This window comes from Oncorhynchus tshawytscha, unplaced genomic scaffold (assembly GCF_018296145.1).
Source record: "Oncorhynchus tshawytscha isolate Ot180627B unplaced genomic scaffold, Otsh_v2.0 Un_contig_5276_pilon_pilon, whole genome shotgun sequence".
NCBI classification, from domain to species: domain Eukaryota; kingdom Metazoa; phylum Chordata; class Actinopteri; order Salmoniformes; family Salmonidae; genus Oncorhynchus; species Oncorhynchus tshawytscha.
Window position 1 is genome coordinate 12,334 of NW_024609580.1, and position 16,094 is coordinate 28,427.

Here is a 16,094-nt window from a genome sequence, read left to right on the forward strand (position 1 = left end):
CCCCTATGAGGCGTGACAGTGGTTTGGTCTGGGGTGTGTCTGTGTGCAGGACAGCTGTCCCCATGCTATCCTATGCTAGGACTAATCTCTTGTAAGTCCTGTTGCTCCCCTGGTCTCATTCATTAGAGCATCTCTGAGTCTGACCTCCAGGATAGGCCTCTCCCACACACCCCACTGCCCCACCACCTTCACAGCCCCCACTGGGCAGGCCCACTGATCAGAGCCCCTAACCCCATAGCTCAGAATAGCCTGGTCCGAGATCAGTTTGTGCTGTCTTACCAACTCCTATGGCTATTGTTGTGTGACGCCTCTTGATAATGACCATAGGAGTTGGCAATATCGCACAAATAGATCTGCGACCAGGCTATACTCACATACCAAAGCCCCTGATACCACAGCCGATCCACAATCCACAGCATTCAGGCATGTTGTACAAAAATAACTGTGTCCTTCCCTTCTGAAGTGAAACAGAAAGACAGCCCAGTCTGGAGTAGCTGATACAAGCACTATGTCAGTCTGTCATCACTGTACCACAACATCACATCAACACTGAATGATGTAAGCTTTCTTTGATACGCTGGGCTCACTTTCAATCCCGTACAATATCCATCTTGTTATTTCATACATTATTTGTATCTATACTTTTGCATATAAAAGGTGTTCGGCTCATAGATGGAGATGCTCATAACAAGTAATACAGCATTATACATGCTCATAATAAGTAATACAGCATTATACATGCTCATACTGTAGCAAGTAATATAGCATTATATTTGCTTATAAAAGGTAAAGCATGATAGATACTCATAACTAGTAATAACACATACCTGCAGGCTTTACGTAAATGTTACAAGGTGTTACATAGATCTCATACATCTTTAAAGTGGTCATATCATCCCCAGACTATCTTCTCCTGCTATGGTACATTCATGTCCCAATCCTCATACATCTCTGAGCAGTGTACTGGAGTGGCTTCATGTTGCTGTGTGTCTTATTAGCACCCCCTGGTGTACTAGACAGGCAGTGTAAAAAAACTCAACGCTTGCTCTATTCACTCTTAACTTGATTGAGGAATTCCCATTCTTGTAATTCTATTTCTATGTCGGGGACATTGGGATATGAAATAGTGGAGAGGATGTCATTGATGTCATAAAGATAAGGGTCCCTTAAATAAACTAAAACTGCCTTAGAATGAGTGAAGCAGACCTATAGGCTAGAGAATCATAGGGGGCTTGTGTGTGTGCATGTATGCATGCATTTAGTCAATGTATCTTAAATGCTATCATATTGAGAGGGAGGGATGGGTGGAGTAAGGCTTTTGATTGTCTATGCATTGTTAACACCATCTATGAATACCAGTTCATATCCAACATAGGGAGCAAAGTGGAAATGTTATGACATTGTGAGAAAACAGATGCTGTGATACAAATACAAACAGAGATGATACAGAAGCAATGCTATTCAGCCTCCAGTTTGTGCTTTTCCTGGTGAGTGAATCCTTGAGTCGTCTGAGGCGCATCGATCACACAATAAAATCACAGGAGGATCATGGGAGGAAGAGTTTTATCCATCTTTGGGCGTACGTTCCTTCTCTTACAGGGTCAAAACAAACCCCAATGTTTAAGATCAGGTCACAGTGTTCACAAACTTCTCACATAGTCCATATTCCCCATACTCCTTATAGCTGGGCTGGCTAACACCTATCATGGTGCTTTTCGACTTTCTAAATCCAAAAATAAGTGCCTCCTCTCTCCAGAGCAGTCCTCAGAGGAGGTGGGAGTTAGTGGTAGAAGAGGAGGTGGGAGTTAGTGGTAGAAGAGGAGGGACATTGGATGGTTTAGGGAAAGACTGATGATGACGGGAGGATTCAAAAGAAGCTGGAGTCTCTTATTCCAGTCCAGTCCAGCAGACAAGCTCTCTGGGTGGGATGAGGGTATAGAGAAGGGTGGAAGAAGGGAGGATTGAAGGAGGGGTAAAGGATGAGATGTCCATCATTCCATCCCGTCCATTTTGGAAGCAGGGGGGAGTGGGTGTTGGATGGCCAACGCTCAAAGAACAACATTCTATCTGCATATTAGGAATGTTGGAATGTAGGAATGTTGAAGGTAAGTTACAGAAATGTCAAATTCGACAGTCTTTCTGCTTCTCTCATTGGGTGGCAGAAAAGTTCAGAAGTTGCTGAAGAGCTGGTGTTTTTGTCCCAGTCCATCTGAGGGGCTCTCTTCTTGGCTCTCTTGGCGTGTGCCTTCTCTTTGGCCTCAGCCGCAGTGGGACTCAGGAGCAGGCCGATCTCAGCAAACGGGTCCATCAGACGGCTGGCCTCGTCCTCTCCCAGCTAGATACAGACAGACATTAATATCAGAGACTACTTGGTAGTTATAGTGTGGATGACATACACACGCATGGCAGGATTGAGGTCAATTCGATTTCAATTCAATTTCAATTCAGGAAGTAAACGGGAATTCCAATTCTTCTAATTTGCTCTGATTTGGAATTGGTCAAATGTGGGAATGGTAACATTGGTAGACCTCAGTTTACTTCCTGAATGTAATGAATTGAAATAGAACCCTGATGTGTAATTCTGATCATATCTGTGTTAATGTGATACATGTGTTATATGAAATAACAAGAGGTTATATACTGTACACTCCAATATAGTCTACACACGCATGCAGACACACATACACACACCTTGCACGCTTTATTGCATGTTTGTACACACACACACACACACACACACACACACACACACACACACACACACGTCTCACCTGCAGGCTGTTGTCTGGACTGCTTAGGTCAGAGTGGTGTGACTGGATGGAGCTGCTGGTGAAGCTGCCGTTGATCTGAGGACTGGGGGAGCCGTTGGATATGGACGGACCGTCAAAGTCTGGGAAAGAAGGGTCAGAATTACGCTCTACGTACAGATCTAGGATCAGCTTCTCTACCCTTTCCTCCCCCCCAATCCTAACCTGAACCATTAGTGATCCCCCCTACGGGCAGCTTCACCCAACACCCAGAATTACAGGCTCTACGTACAGATCTAGGATCAGCTTCTCTACCCTTTCCTCCCCCAATCCTAACCTGAACCATTAGTGATCCCCCTACGGGCAGCTTCACCCAACACCCAGAATTACAGGCTCTAACCAGATCTAGGATCAGCTTCTCTATCCCCCCCTAACCTGAACCATTAGTGATCCCCCTACGGGCAGCTTCACCCAACACACAGAATTACAGGCTCAGATTTGGAGGTCAGTAATCTGATGCTGGTTTTGATGAACAACACCGTAACATTTCACTCTAGATTAGGATCATCAACACCATTACTGCCTTCTCAATATGCAACTGTAAAATGTAGATGTACAATTAGACTAGAGACTTGACCCGAGCTGTACTGTGCCTTTGGCATGGTTTATAAGAGTACACTTGAAATAAATATTCTGTTTTACAGATAAACAAGGGCGTAGGCCTACCTTTAACGTGGCTGGCCAATGGGGTGACGCCCATCTTCTTAAAGTGATGGTCTGTGTCAGGGTCCACCACCAGGAGCCTGGTCTCATCTCCTCCTCTCTTTACGAAGGCCACGACCTCCGCATGACGCATGCCCTCCACGTTCACCCCATTCACCTGAAAGGAGAGAAGGGAGAGAGAGGGGAAGAAAGGGTGTTATGGGTGAGTGATGTTAGATGTCTCCATCTATACTGTTGTCTGACTCTGTGATCTGGCCTCGTCACTGTCTCAATGTTTCAATGTCTGACAGACGTTCAAGGCTGTCTGGTTGTGAATATGGATACAGTAGGAAAGAAACAGTGAACTGTAGATCCTGCTGCTGGTTCAGACAGGAACAACTAAGTATCCAAAACAAGTTCTAAAAAAAGCACACTAGTGATGTTGGTTGGTCGGTCGTCTGTCATTACTGGTGTGCAGACTTTACACTGGTTGACTTACAGTTGATTTCTGATTCGTCCACATTGGACCAGTGCAGCAGGTCACCAGTCTCAATCCAACAACATTCTCTTTACCTGACCCAGCGTTTTAGAGAACACATTCACAACTGTCCAAAACTATGGTATAGCCTAAACTAAAATACTTATTTATTCAGACAAGGATCAACTGAATACGCAAACCGTTACGTGATCCAAACAGTAGAGGGTACTATGCACCAAAACGATCATTTCCCACCGGACTCAATGAAGAGTGAGGACAAAACCTGTGAGGAATCAGACACACATTTTTGCAACATAGAGAGAATATTCTGCATTCCTTCCTCAATGACGTACAAACTGAACAGAATACCTTTACATTCCATACCCCAGTACAACAAGGATGGAACGAGCATGTAAGCTAATGGGCTCTAACAGTAGAACATCATTTATTTGTTTCCTTTTCAAACACTTTCTCTCTCTCTTTGGTCACAGTAAACCCTCTTTTATTGGTTCGGCAACTTGTGAATTCAGCTGGAAAAGAGTGAGGGGGGGTGTGTGAGGGGAGCGAGAGTGTCTGAAAGGTAAGAAGAAGCACTCACACCTCCACCTCAGTCACTAACACATCAGCAAGTTTCTGTTGGAGAGTTTCTCCCTGTGACTTTCCACAGACTCCTGTGTGTTCCATTAACTCTATTCAGCGAGTACTGTAGCTTTGCACGATGCTGCCTGCCTTAACGTTGGTACACCATCAAATATTGATGCCTAGCTTCTGCTGAACCAATAGTGTGGGTTTCAGGTATCAGTGTCCTGAGGGGGATTTTGTTTTAAAATTCAGTAACGCTGCTGCTTATGAAGTGAGGGCAGTAGGAGTTGGTTGTGACACAGACTGGTCTAATACACTGTAACAGCACGGCTAGATACCAGACTGGTCTAATACACTGTAACAACACGGCTAGATACCAGACTGGTCTAATACACTGTAACAGCACGGCTAGATACCAGACTGGTCTAATACACTGTAACAGCACGGCTAGATACCAGACTGGTCTAATACACTAACAGCATGGCTAGATACCAGACTGGTCTAATACACTGTAACAGCACGGCTAGATACCAGACTGGTCTAATACACTGTAACAGCACGGCTAGATACCAGACTGGTCTAATACACTGTAACAGCACGGCAAGATACCAGACTGGTCTAATACACTGTAACAGCACGGCTAGATACCAGACTGGTCTAATACACTGTAACAGCACGGCTAGATACCAGACTGGTCTAATACACTGTAACAGCACGGCTAGATACCAGACTGGTCTAATACACTGTAACAGCACGGCTAGATACCAGACTGGTCTAATACACTGTAACAGCATGGCTAGATACCAGACTGGTCTAATACACTGTAACAGCATGGCTAGATACCAGACTGGTCTAATACACTGTAACAGCATGGCTAGATACCAGACTGGTCTAATACACTGTAACAGCATGGCTAGATACCAGACTGGTCTAATACACTGTAACAACACAGCTAGATACCAGACTGGTCTAATACACTGTAACAGCACGGCTAGATACCAGACTGGTCTAATACACTGTAACAGCACGGCTAGATACCAGACTGGTCTAATACACTGTAACAGCACGGCTAGATACCAGACTGGTCTAATACACTGTAACAGCACGGCTAGATACCAGACTGGTCTAATACACTGTAACAGCACGGCTAGATACCAGACTGGTCTAATACACTGTAACAACACGGCTAGATACCAGACTGGTCTAATACACTGTAACAGCACGGCTAGATACCAGACTGGTCTAATACACTGTAACAGCACGGCTAGATACCAGACTGGTCTAATACACTGTAACAGCACGGCTAGATACCAGACTGGTCTAATACACTGTAACAGCACGGCTAGATACCAGACTGGTCTAATACACTGTAACAGCACGACTAGATACCAGACTGGTCTAATACACTGTAACAACACAGCTAGATACCAGACTGGTCTAATACACTGTAACAGCACGGCTAGATACCAGACTGGTCTAATACACTGTAACAGCACGGCTAGATACCAGACTGGTCTAATACACTGTAACAGCACGGCTAGATACCAGACTGGTCTAATACACTGTAACAGCACGGCTAGATACCAGACTGGTCTAATACACTGTAACAGCACGACTAGATACCAGACTGGTCTAATACACTGTAACAACACGGCTAGATACCAGACTGGTCTAATACACTGTAACAGCACGGCTAGATACCAGACTGGTCTAATACACTGTAACAGCACGACTAGATATCAGACTGGTCTAATACACTAACAGCATGGCTAGATACCAGACTGGTCTAATACACTGTAACAGCACGGCTAGAACCAGACTGGTCTAATACACTGTTAACAGCTACGGCTAGATACCAGACTGGTCTAATACACTGTAACAGCACGGCTAGATACCAGACTGGTCTAATACACTGTAACAACACGGCTAGATACAGTGATAACAGACTGGTCTGAATCACTGTAACTTTCTCGGCTAGATACCAGACTGTCTAATACACTGTCTAGATCTCTCAGACTGTCTATCCCTGTAACAGCACGGCTAGATACCAGACTGGTCTAATACACTGTAACAACTGCTAGATACCAGACTGGTCTAATACACTGTCTAGATCCCAGACTGGCTAATACACTGTAACTCTCTCTAGATACCAGACTGGTCTAATACACTGTAACAGCACTGGCTAGATACCAGACTGGTCTAATACACTGTAACAGCACGGCTAGATACCAGACTGGTCTAATACACTGTAACAACACGCTAGATGTCAGACTGGTCTAATACACTGTAACAACACGGCTAGTACCAGACTGGTCTAATACACTAACAGCTCTGGCTAGATACCAGACTGGTCTAATACACTAACAGCACGGCTAGATACCAGACTGGTCTAATACACTGTAACAGCGCTCTGCTAGATACCAGACTGGTCTAATACACTGTAACATCACTCTAGCTACCAGACTGTCTCTCACTACTCAGACTGGTCTAATACACTGTAACAGCACGACTAGATATCAGACTGGTCTAATACACTAACAGCATGGCTAGATACCCACCTACTCTCTCATAACTAACATTACATAGGAAATGTAAAAGTCTAGTGCCTGTTAAGGCTAGGGAGAGACTAGGAGGAGGGAAAAAGGGGAGGAAAGAATGTGTAAAACCAAGAGAAGTTGTGTGAAAGAGAAAAAGAGAAAAAAGAAAGAGCATGAAAGAGAGTTAAGCAGTGATAACTGTTATGGTGCTGACATCTCTATCTATTCTTTCTCTCGCTCTCCCTCTCTGTCTATCCCTCTCGCTCTGTCTCTCTCTCTGTCTCTGTCCCTCTCGCTCTGTCTCCCTCTCTGTCTATCCCTCTCGCTCTGTCTCTCTCTCTGTCTCTGTCCCTCTCGCTCTGTCTCTCTCTGTCTATCCCTCTCGCTCTGTCTCTCTCTCTGTCTATCCCTCTCGCTCTGTCTCTCTCTCTGTCTATCCCTCTCGCTCTGTCTCTCTCTCTGTCTCTGTCCCTCTCGCTCTGTCTCTCTCTCTGTCTCTGTCAGCCATTAAAGTAGGTGTCAGAACATAGGCTCAGTGGAGTCATCACACACTAATTGGTAGAGATTCGTCTCATCATACCAGCCCTAGTGCATGAGGAGGAACAAGCCCCCTTTGTGTTGGGATAGGGGAGCAGGTGTTGTGTCATGTTTCATAGCAGCAGCAATCCTTCACAATCCAACAAAACAATCCAGCCCACTCAAGCTAATTAATAGGGCCCTTGTTCGTTAGGCGACTCCCACACAATACAACAGTCAGTGTAGTGCCAGTGGTCCAAAGCTGTTTTTCATTGGAATACAGTGCTGTTGGAATGCTTTACAGAGCAGTCGTTTTCAAGGTACAATCATAATCGTCAGTGCTTGCTTAGGTTGTACACCCTGGAATGTTTCCATTGGTTTGTGTGTGTGTGTGTGTGTGTGTGTGTGTGTGTGTGTGTGTGTGTGTGTGTGTGTGTGTGTGTGTGTGTGTGTGTGTGTGAGAGAGAGAATGGGTCTTCACCTTGCTAATGAGCTGCTGACAGATGGACCAAGCAGTGCACCGTGCCACACAGTTGCTTGGTCAGAGACATCCTCCATTAGCCACAGAGAATAACACACACATAATCATCCTCTAGTCAACCGCTGAGCCCACACACCTGCCTGGGGTTACCTAGGCCAAACCCCCGGGGCTCTGCCTGCAGTTTCAGCAGGTACAGTGACCTAGCCACTTAGCACTAATCTAGCTAGAACGAACAGACACAGCATTCAAACCAATGACTGAGTGAAACAGGGCTTCACTGACTACAGTTTACTGACACTGACCTGTATAGGGGAAACTGCATAAGGTAAAAGTAGTCCTTGACCCCAGATCTAGGACCAGATCAGCCTACTCCTGATCCTAACCTATATGATTATAGGCAGTGATGTAAAGTACACTAAATGACCAAAAGTATGTGGACACCTGCTCACTGAACATCTCATTCCAAAATCATGCGCATTGATATGGAGTTGGTCCCCCCTTTGCTGCTATAACAACCTCCACTCTTCTGGGAAGGCTTTCCACTAGATGTTGGAACATTGCTGTGTGGACTTGCTTCCATTCAGCCACAAGAGCATTAGTGAGGTTGCACACTGATGTTGGTCGATTAGGCCTGGCTTCCAGTCGGCACTCCAATTCATCCCGAAGATGTTCGGTGGGGTTGAGGTCAGGGCTCTGTACAGGCCAGTCAAGTTCTTCCACACTGATCTTGACAAACCATTTCTGTACGGACGTCGCTTTATGCACTGGGGCATTGCCATGCTGAAACAGGAAAGGGCCTTCCCCAAACTGTTGCCACAAAGTTGGAAGCCCAGAATCATCTAGAATAAGGGGCCTAGCCCAAACCATGAAAAACTGCCCCAGACCATTATTCCCCCTCCACCAAACTTTACCGTTGGCACTATGCATTGGGGCAGGTAGTGTTTTCCTGCCATCCGCCAAACCCAGATTCGTCCGTCAGACTGCCAGGTGGCGAAGCATGATTCATCACTCCAGAGAACGCGTTTCCACTGCTCCAGAGTCCAAGCTTTATACCATTCCAGCTGACGCTTGGTATTGCTCATGGTGATCTTAGGCTTGTGTGCGACTGCTCGGCCATGGAAACTCATTTTTATGAAGCTCCCGACAAACAGTTGTTGTGCTGCTGATGCTTCCAGAGGCAGTTTGGAACTCAGTAGTGAGTGTTGCAACCGGTGATAGATGATTTTAACGCACCACACACTTCAGCACTCGGCGGTCCCATTCTGTGAGCTTATGTGGCACACCACTTCGTGGCTGAGCTGTCGTTGCTCCTAGACGTTTCCACTTTACATTAACAGCACTTACAGTTGAGCGGGGCAGCTCTAGCAGGGCAGAAATTTGACGAACAGACTTGTTGGAAAGGTGGCATCCTATGATGCTGCCAATGTTTGTCTAGGGAGATTTCATGGCGGTGAGCTCGATTTTATACACCTGTCAGCAACGGGTGTGGCTAAAATAGCCAAATCCACTAATTTGAAGAGTTGTCCACATACTTTTGTATATATGGTGTAATTAAGTAAAAATACTTTAAAGTACTACTTAAGTAGTTTTTTGGTGTATCTGTACTTTACTATTTATATTTTTGACAACTTTAAATTTTCCTCCACTGTAGTCCTAAAAAAAATTATGTACCTTTTACTTAATACATTTTCCCTGACACCCAAAAGTAGTCATTACATTTTCAATGCTTAGCAGGACAGGAAAATGGTCCACGCACTTATCAAGAGAGCATCCCTGGTCATGCCTACTGCCTCTGATCTGGGCGGACTCACTAAACACACGTGCTTCGTTTGTAAATTATGTCTGAGTGTTGGAGTGTGCCCCTGGTTATCCGTACATTTAAAAACAAGAAACTTGTGCCATCTGGTTTGCTTAATATAAGGAATGTGAAATTATTTATACTTTTACTTTTGATACCTAAGTATATTTTAGCAATTACATTTACTTTTGATACTTAAGTATATTTAAAACCAAATAGTTTAAAAAACTTTAACTCAAGTATTTTACTGGGTGACTTTCAGTCTATCGGTAAATAGCCCACCCATTTTTACCTACCTCATCCCCATACGGTTTATATTTATTTACTTTTCTGCTCTTTTACACACCTATATCTCTACCTGTACATGACCATCTGATCATTTATCACTCCTGTGTTAATCTGCTAAATTGTAATTATTCGCCTACCTCTTCATGCCTTTTGCACACAATGTATATAGACTTCTTTTTTCTCTACTGTGTTATTAACTTGTTAATTGTTTACTCCATGTGTATCTCTGTGTTGTCTGTTCACACTGCTATGCTTTATCTTGGCCAGATCGCAGTTGCAAATGAGAACTTGTTCTCAACTAGCCTACCTGGTTAAATAAAGGTGAAATAAAAATATAATACATTTTTTTCTATCAAGGTATCTTTAATTTTATTCAAGTATGACAATTGGGTACTTTTTCCACCACTGATTATAGGGACCCTGAATCAGTGGGTAGGGAGTAACTTCACTTAGCGCTAATCTAGCTAACACAGACAGGGTTTCAATGACTATAGACAAACCACTCTGAGCTGAAACTGTACACCCAGACTGTGTTCATTAGAAATCCCTTTCACTCGGTCCTGTCAAAACACAGCTGATACTGTTGAGCCCCATTCATACAGGAAAGGAGAAGGCCAAGGCGTTTAACTGTTGTGTTCAGAGGAGGACACCAATACAGGTTCTTGATCTACAAATACCTTCTTGAATATGATGTGGTGGAATGTCACAGCTGGTTGCAGACATATTGGGGAAGGTAATGCATAGACGTAGAATGAGATTCTATTGTTATGAATTGAAGAGCACAGTAGAGACAGACAGTACTGTATTGTCTCAAGTATTTGGCCTCTCTGAGAGCTTACTTTATCTAAGCAGTGGGGAGGGGAGTCAGTGGAATGTCCTACAGTACTGCATTGAACTATACCCTGTATTAACCCAATGGAGCCCATTGTATTTACTGTCCTGTGTAGCCATCTGTCTCTGTCTCTCTCTCCCTGGGCGTGTGTGTATTCAGGTTCAGGGCAGGGCATCTCTGTCTCTCTCCCTGGGCGTGTGTATTCAGGTTCAGGGAAGGGTATCTCTGTCTCTCTCCCTGGGCGTGTGTATTCAGGTTCAGGGAAGGGTATCTCTGTCTCTCTCTCTGGGTGTGTGTATTCAGGTTCAGGTTCAGGGCAGGGTATATCTGTCTCTCTCCCTGGGCGTGTGTATTCAGGGAAGGGTATCTGTCTTTTAAATTTTTAAATTTTTACCTTTATTTTACTAGGCAAGTCAGTTAAGAACAAATTCTTATTTTCAATGACGGCCTAGGAACAGTGGGTTCAGGGGTAGAACGACAGATTTGTACCTTGTCAGCTCGGGGATTCGAACTTGCAACCTTTCAGTTACTAGTCCAACACTCTCACCACTAGGCTACCCTGCCGTCTCTCTCCCTGGGCGTGTGTATTCAGGTTCAGGGAAGGGTATCTCTGTCATCTCTGTCAATTACATTTCAATTTAAGGGGCTTTATTAGGAACTGGACCTTTTTTGGAACACCATCATTTTTGTCTTACTGAGATTTACTGTCAGGGCCCAGGTCTGACAGAATCTGTGCAGAATATCGAGGTCTCTCTGTCTCTCTGTCTCTCTCTGGATGTGTGTCTTCGGGTGCAGGGCAGGGACTCTTTAGTCTCTATATAAACATGATAAAACCTATTTCTGGACCATAGAGCACATAGACAGGGAGTGACCTGGCCTGTTATTGTCATCTAACAGACACAGGAAGCTAGCTCCCATAGCTACAGATCACTCTCCCTGTTTCCTGTTGCTGGACAGACAGAGGCACATCAAAGCATTGAAAGCAACTCCTCCCTCTAGTGCCAGGGTGTGTACAGCCGTCCGTGTTACTCGTACTGTATGGGCAGGACTGGAATGGTATAGCCGTGCATGTGTGTGTGAGTCTCTCTTTGACCCTGTTGGGGTCTACTGTATCCAACTGCTCTGCCTGCCATATTACACTGTTTTTACTGTTTCCAGCCTTGTGTTTTCACCACAACGCCATGGTAACGTCATGGTAACGCTACGAGCCAGGTTAGGTTTAGTTAAACCAAGCTAGATTCTGTTTGACCCTGTGTTTTTGATGCAGTGTATTTTACGCCCTGTCTGACCCTGTATTTGGCCCTGCCTGACCCTGTATTTGGCCCTGTCTGACCCTGTTTTGGCCCTGTGTGGCCTTGTTAGGCCCTGATGTACTGCTCTGGGGTCAGGGCTCATGGGAATGTGTCTGGGGGTCTGATTGAGAGGGTGTATGGTGAGCAGGATCAGTATGTTTCACACGTCTGCTTCTCCCCTGTGTCTCCTATCCCTCTATCTCTGACCCTCTGCTTTCCCACCATCCCTTCTTCTCCCACACATTCAGGCCTCATATGTTTCTCTCTTGTCTGTATCCTGCTTTCAGACTGAATAACCTCTCCCCTATCAGCCTGACCTCCTTAATCTCAACTAAAACATGTGTGAGATGAGGCTGGGCTCAGGCCGTGTTATAGCAGTGGTATCGTTAGAGGGGTTAAACCAGGCACATGTGGCCCTGCACACGCATGAAGGATGAGCATCGAGACTTCTGCCACACGAGGTCACACCTGTGTACACACACTGATAAGCACAAACATTCACAAGCAAGCACACATACATTTGCATGTACATAGGGGAGTAAAATGCCTCTTGGGGTCTCACTCTGTATCCCTTATGTTCAATCACCCCACTCCCTCTCTTTCTCTGTTCTATAAACCCCCTTAATTAGGGTGTTCCAACCCCATTTCTCAAAGCCCACCTCATTAGGGTCTCATTAGGACCAATGTAAACTAGCTGATTGGAGCCTGTCTCCTTCTCTCTCACCACTTGTCTAAAGTTTACAAACCAAGCCTCTACTGGTCCATAGTTCCGTGATTATTAAGACATCAGACTCCCTCCTCCTTCTCCCACCAATCCCCTGCACCTCTATTCTCCTCCTGGACTAGCCCTTCTTCCCAGCCTCCTCCTCACACACCTATCCTCCTCACCTTCATGAAAAATAAACCCCTTCATGGAGCTCCACAGCCCCCCACCCGTCTTCTTCAGTCTCTAACCACTTGCCCTCTTTCGACACCAATCCTCCCCTCCTCCACCCATCCCACTCTCCTCTCCCCTCCCCTCCTTCACCCATCCCCTCTCTCCTCACCTCTATGAGTCTGTCCTGTGGTCTGAGCCCGGCGTGGTCGGCTGGAGACCCAGGGTCCAGGGAGCGGATGTACTGGCCCGGCCGGGACTTCTCACTGTGCAGGTTGAAGCCGTAGCCAGTCTCGGCCCGCACCAGGTGGCACAGCCTGGGGAACAGCTCCGATGGGTCCACTGGTGTCCGCGCCACCTGGGCATGGGCATTAACATGGGCCAGAGCCTCCTGTAGTGAACAGAGAGAAAGATACACAATATCATCTACAGTTGAGTCATATACAGTACTATAAGTACTACTATAAGTACTCAAAGAAGTCCTGTCAGATGTAAGTGCAGAAGGAAGAAGTTTGGATCCCTCCAATAGTCTTTATTGCTTGTTTGTGTTCTCTACCAAACAAACACCACTAATGTGTTTAATTTGTTGTCCATTATCACAGGGAAATGAAATGTGTCTTCTGCTTGATCCCAACCCCTACCTATCTACTGTATATCCAGTTCAACTTGAGTTAGAGAAGCAGAACAGATTGAAGATACGACCCCTACCTATCTACTGTATATCCAGTTCAACTTGAGTCAGAGAAGCAGAACAGATTGAAGATACGACCCCTACCTATCTACTGTATATCCAGTTCAACTTGAGTCAGAAGCAGAACAGATTGAAGATACGACCCCTACCTATCTACTGTATATCCAGTTCAACTTGAGTCAGAGAAGCAGAACAGATTGAAGATACGACCCCTACCTATCTACTGTATATCCAGTTCAACTTGAGTCAGAAGCAGAACAGATTGAAGATATGACCCCTACCTATCTACTGTATATCCAGTTCAATGAGTCAGAAGCAGAACAGTACGACCCCTCAGTTCAACTTGAGTCAGAGAAGCAGAACAGATTGAAGATACGACCCCTACCTATCTACTGTATATCCAGTTCAACTTGAGTCAGAGAAGCAGAACAGATTGAAGATCGACCCCTACCTATCTACTGTATATCCAGTTCAACTTGAGTCAGAAGCAGAACAGATTGAAGATACGACCCTACCTATCTACTGTATATCCAGTTATGAGTAGAAGCAGAACAGATTGAAGATACGACCCCTACCTATCTACTGTATATCCAGTTCAACTTGAGTCAGAAGCAGAACAGATTGAAGATCTACTGTATATCCCCTACAGAACTATCTACTGTATATTCTGTTTAACTTGAGTCAGAAGCAGAACAGATTGAAGATACCCACTATAGTATGTACAACACCAGCACATGTACTAAGGCCATATGATCTTCCGTGACAGATCATCCTGAAGTTATTACAGTAAGATGACTGTCAAAGAAATCAAATAGTTATCACACCACAGGAATGTCCATACTGTATGTAGGCCTGTAATCTCCTTAACACTGCTAGCCTATCAGTGGAAAAAACACTGACAGCAGCTGCTCTATACAGTTCAACTTGAGTCTATAGTTGTAATGTCAATGATTTGAACTTTAAGTACCTCACCTCAACCACAGACACATATCTCCAACAAAGACCTTCCTTTGTATAAAACTAACTCATCTCAACACCACATAACAGGACAGTGATATGCAATCTGAGATAAAAGGGTTTCAAACAAGTTCTTCAGCTGTCCCCATAGGATAACCCTTTTTGGTTCCAGGATAACCCTTTTTGGTTCCAGGATAACCCTTTTTGGTTCCAGGTAGAACCCTTTTTGTGTTTGATGTAGAGCCCTCGGTGGAAAGGAACCTGGAACTAAAACGGTTCTAGCTGAAGAACCCTTTTAGGTTCTATATAGCACCTTTTTCTAAGACTGTAGACTACACTGTACATGGGAATCGGAGTACATGTTGTGTTGAGTATCTGTGTAAAACGTCACAATGAGCATCTAGTGTCATGACTTCAGCCGAAGTCGGCTCCTCTCCTTGTTCGGGCGGCGTTCGGTGATCAACGTTACCGGCTTTCTAGCCATCGCCGCTCCATTTTTCATGTATCCATTTGTTTTGTCTTGTTCCCTGCACACCTGGTTTTCATTCCCCAATCAATCTACATGTATTTATTCCCCTGTTCCCCATCATGTCTTTGTGTGAGATTGTTTGTTACGTGTGTATTGTTGACCAGACTGTTTTTTCCGTGTTATTTTTCATGAAGATGTTTATTGTTAAACATAATTCTTGTGACGGTTTTGCGCGTTTTGCACTTTTGCCTAAATAAAGTGTGCGCCTGTTTACAAATCCCTGCTCTCCTGCACCTGAATTCGCTACCAGTACGTACACTTCTGACATCTAGGTTCATTCACTAACAATACGTGTCACTGGTGACAGAGTAATTGTTATTAATGACATGGTGTAACCTCACCTCCACTGTGGGGTGATAAGGAGTGGTAAAGGGGTGTAGGGGGTCTGGGCTAACCCCCATATGGGACCCTATCCCTCAAACACCCAATGAAGAACACATAACTGCCACACGTTATCAGTGTGTGTGCGTGTGTACTATCACACAATATCTGCATTATACATCGCCTGTCATCAAACAATACATCCAGTCCTGCCAAGGTATTTTTAGCAGACAGACACATAGGGTGTGGTGCACTATGTTGGCTCATATGGAGGGACGACAACAATGGTCGGCCATTCGCTGGGCATAGAGGGAGACAAGGAGGGAGGGATGGGTGTGGGATGGAAGGAGTACGCAGATGTATGATGTCACTTTTAGAAGTATTACGAGGTAGATATCTAATAGGGGAGGGAAAATCTGTTTTAATACTTACTAAATCTCTCTCTCCTCAACACCAAAATATAAAACAT

General features: G+C 44.9%; 1 pseudogene; it reads right to left on the minus strand.

Moving 5' to 3' along the window:
* Nucleotides 1–750: 750 nt before the first annotated feature.
* LOC121845199 overlaps nt 751–16,094 on the minus strand; it is a 75,404-nt pseudogene continuing 60,060 nt past the window's right edge.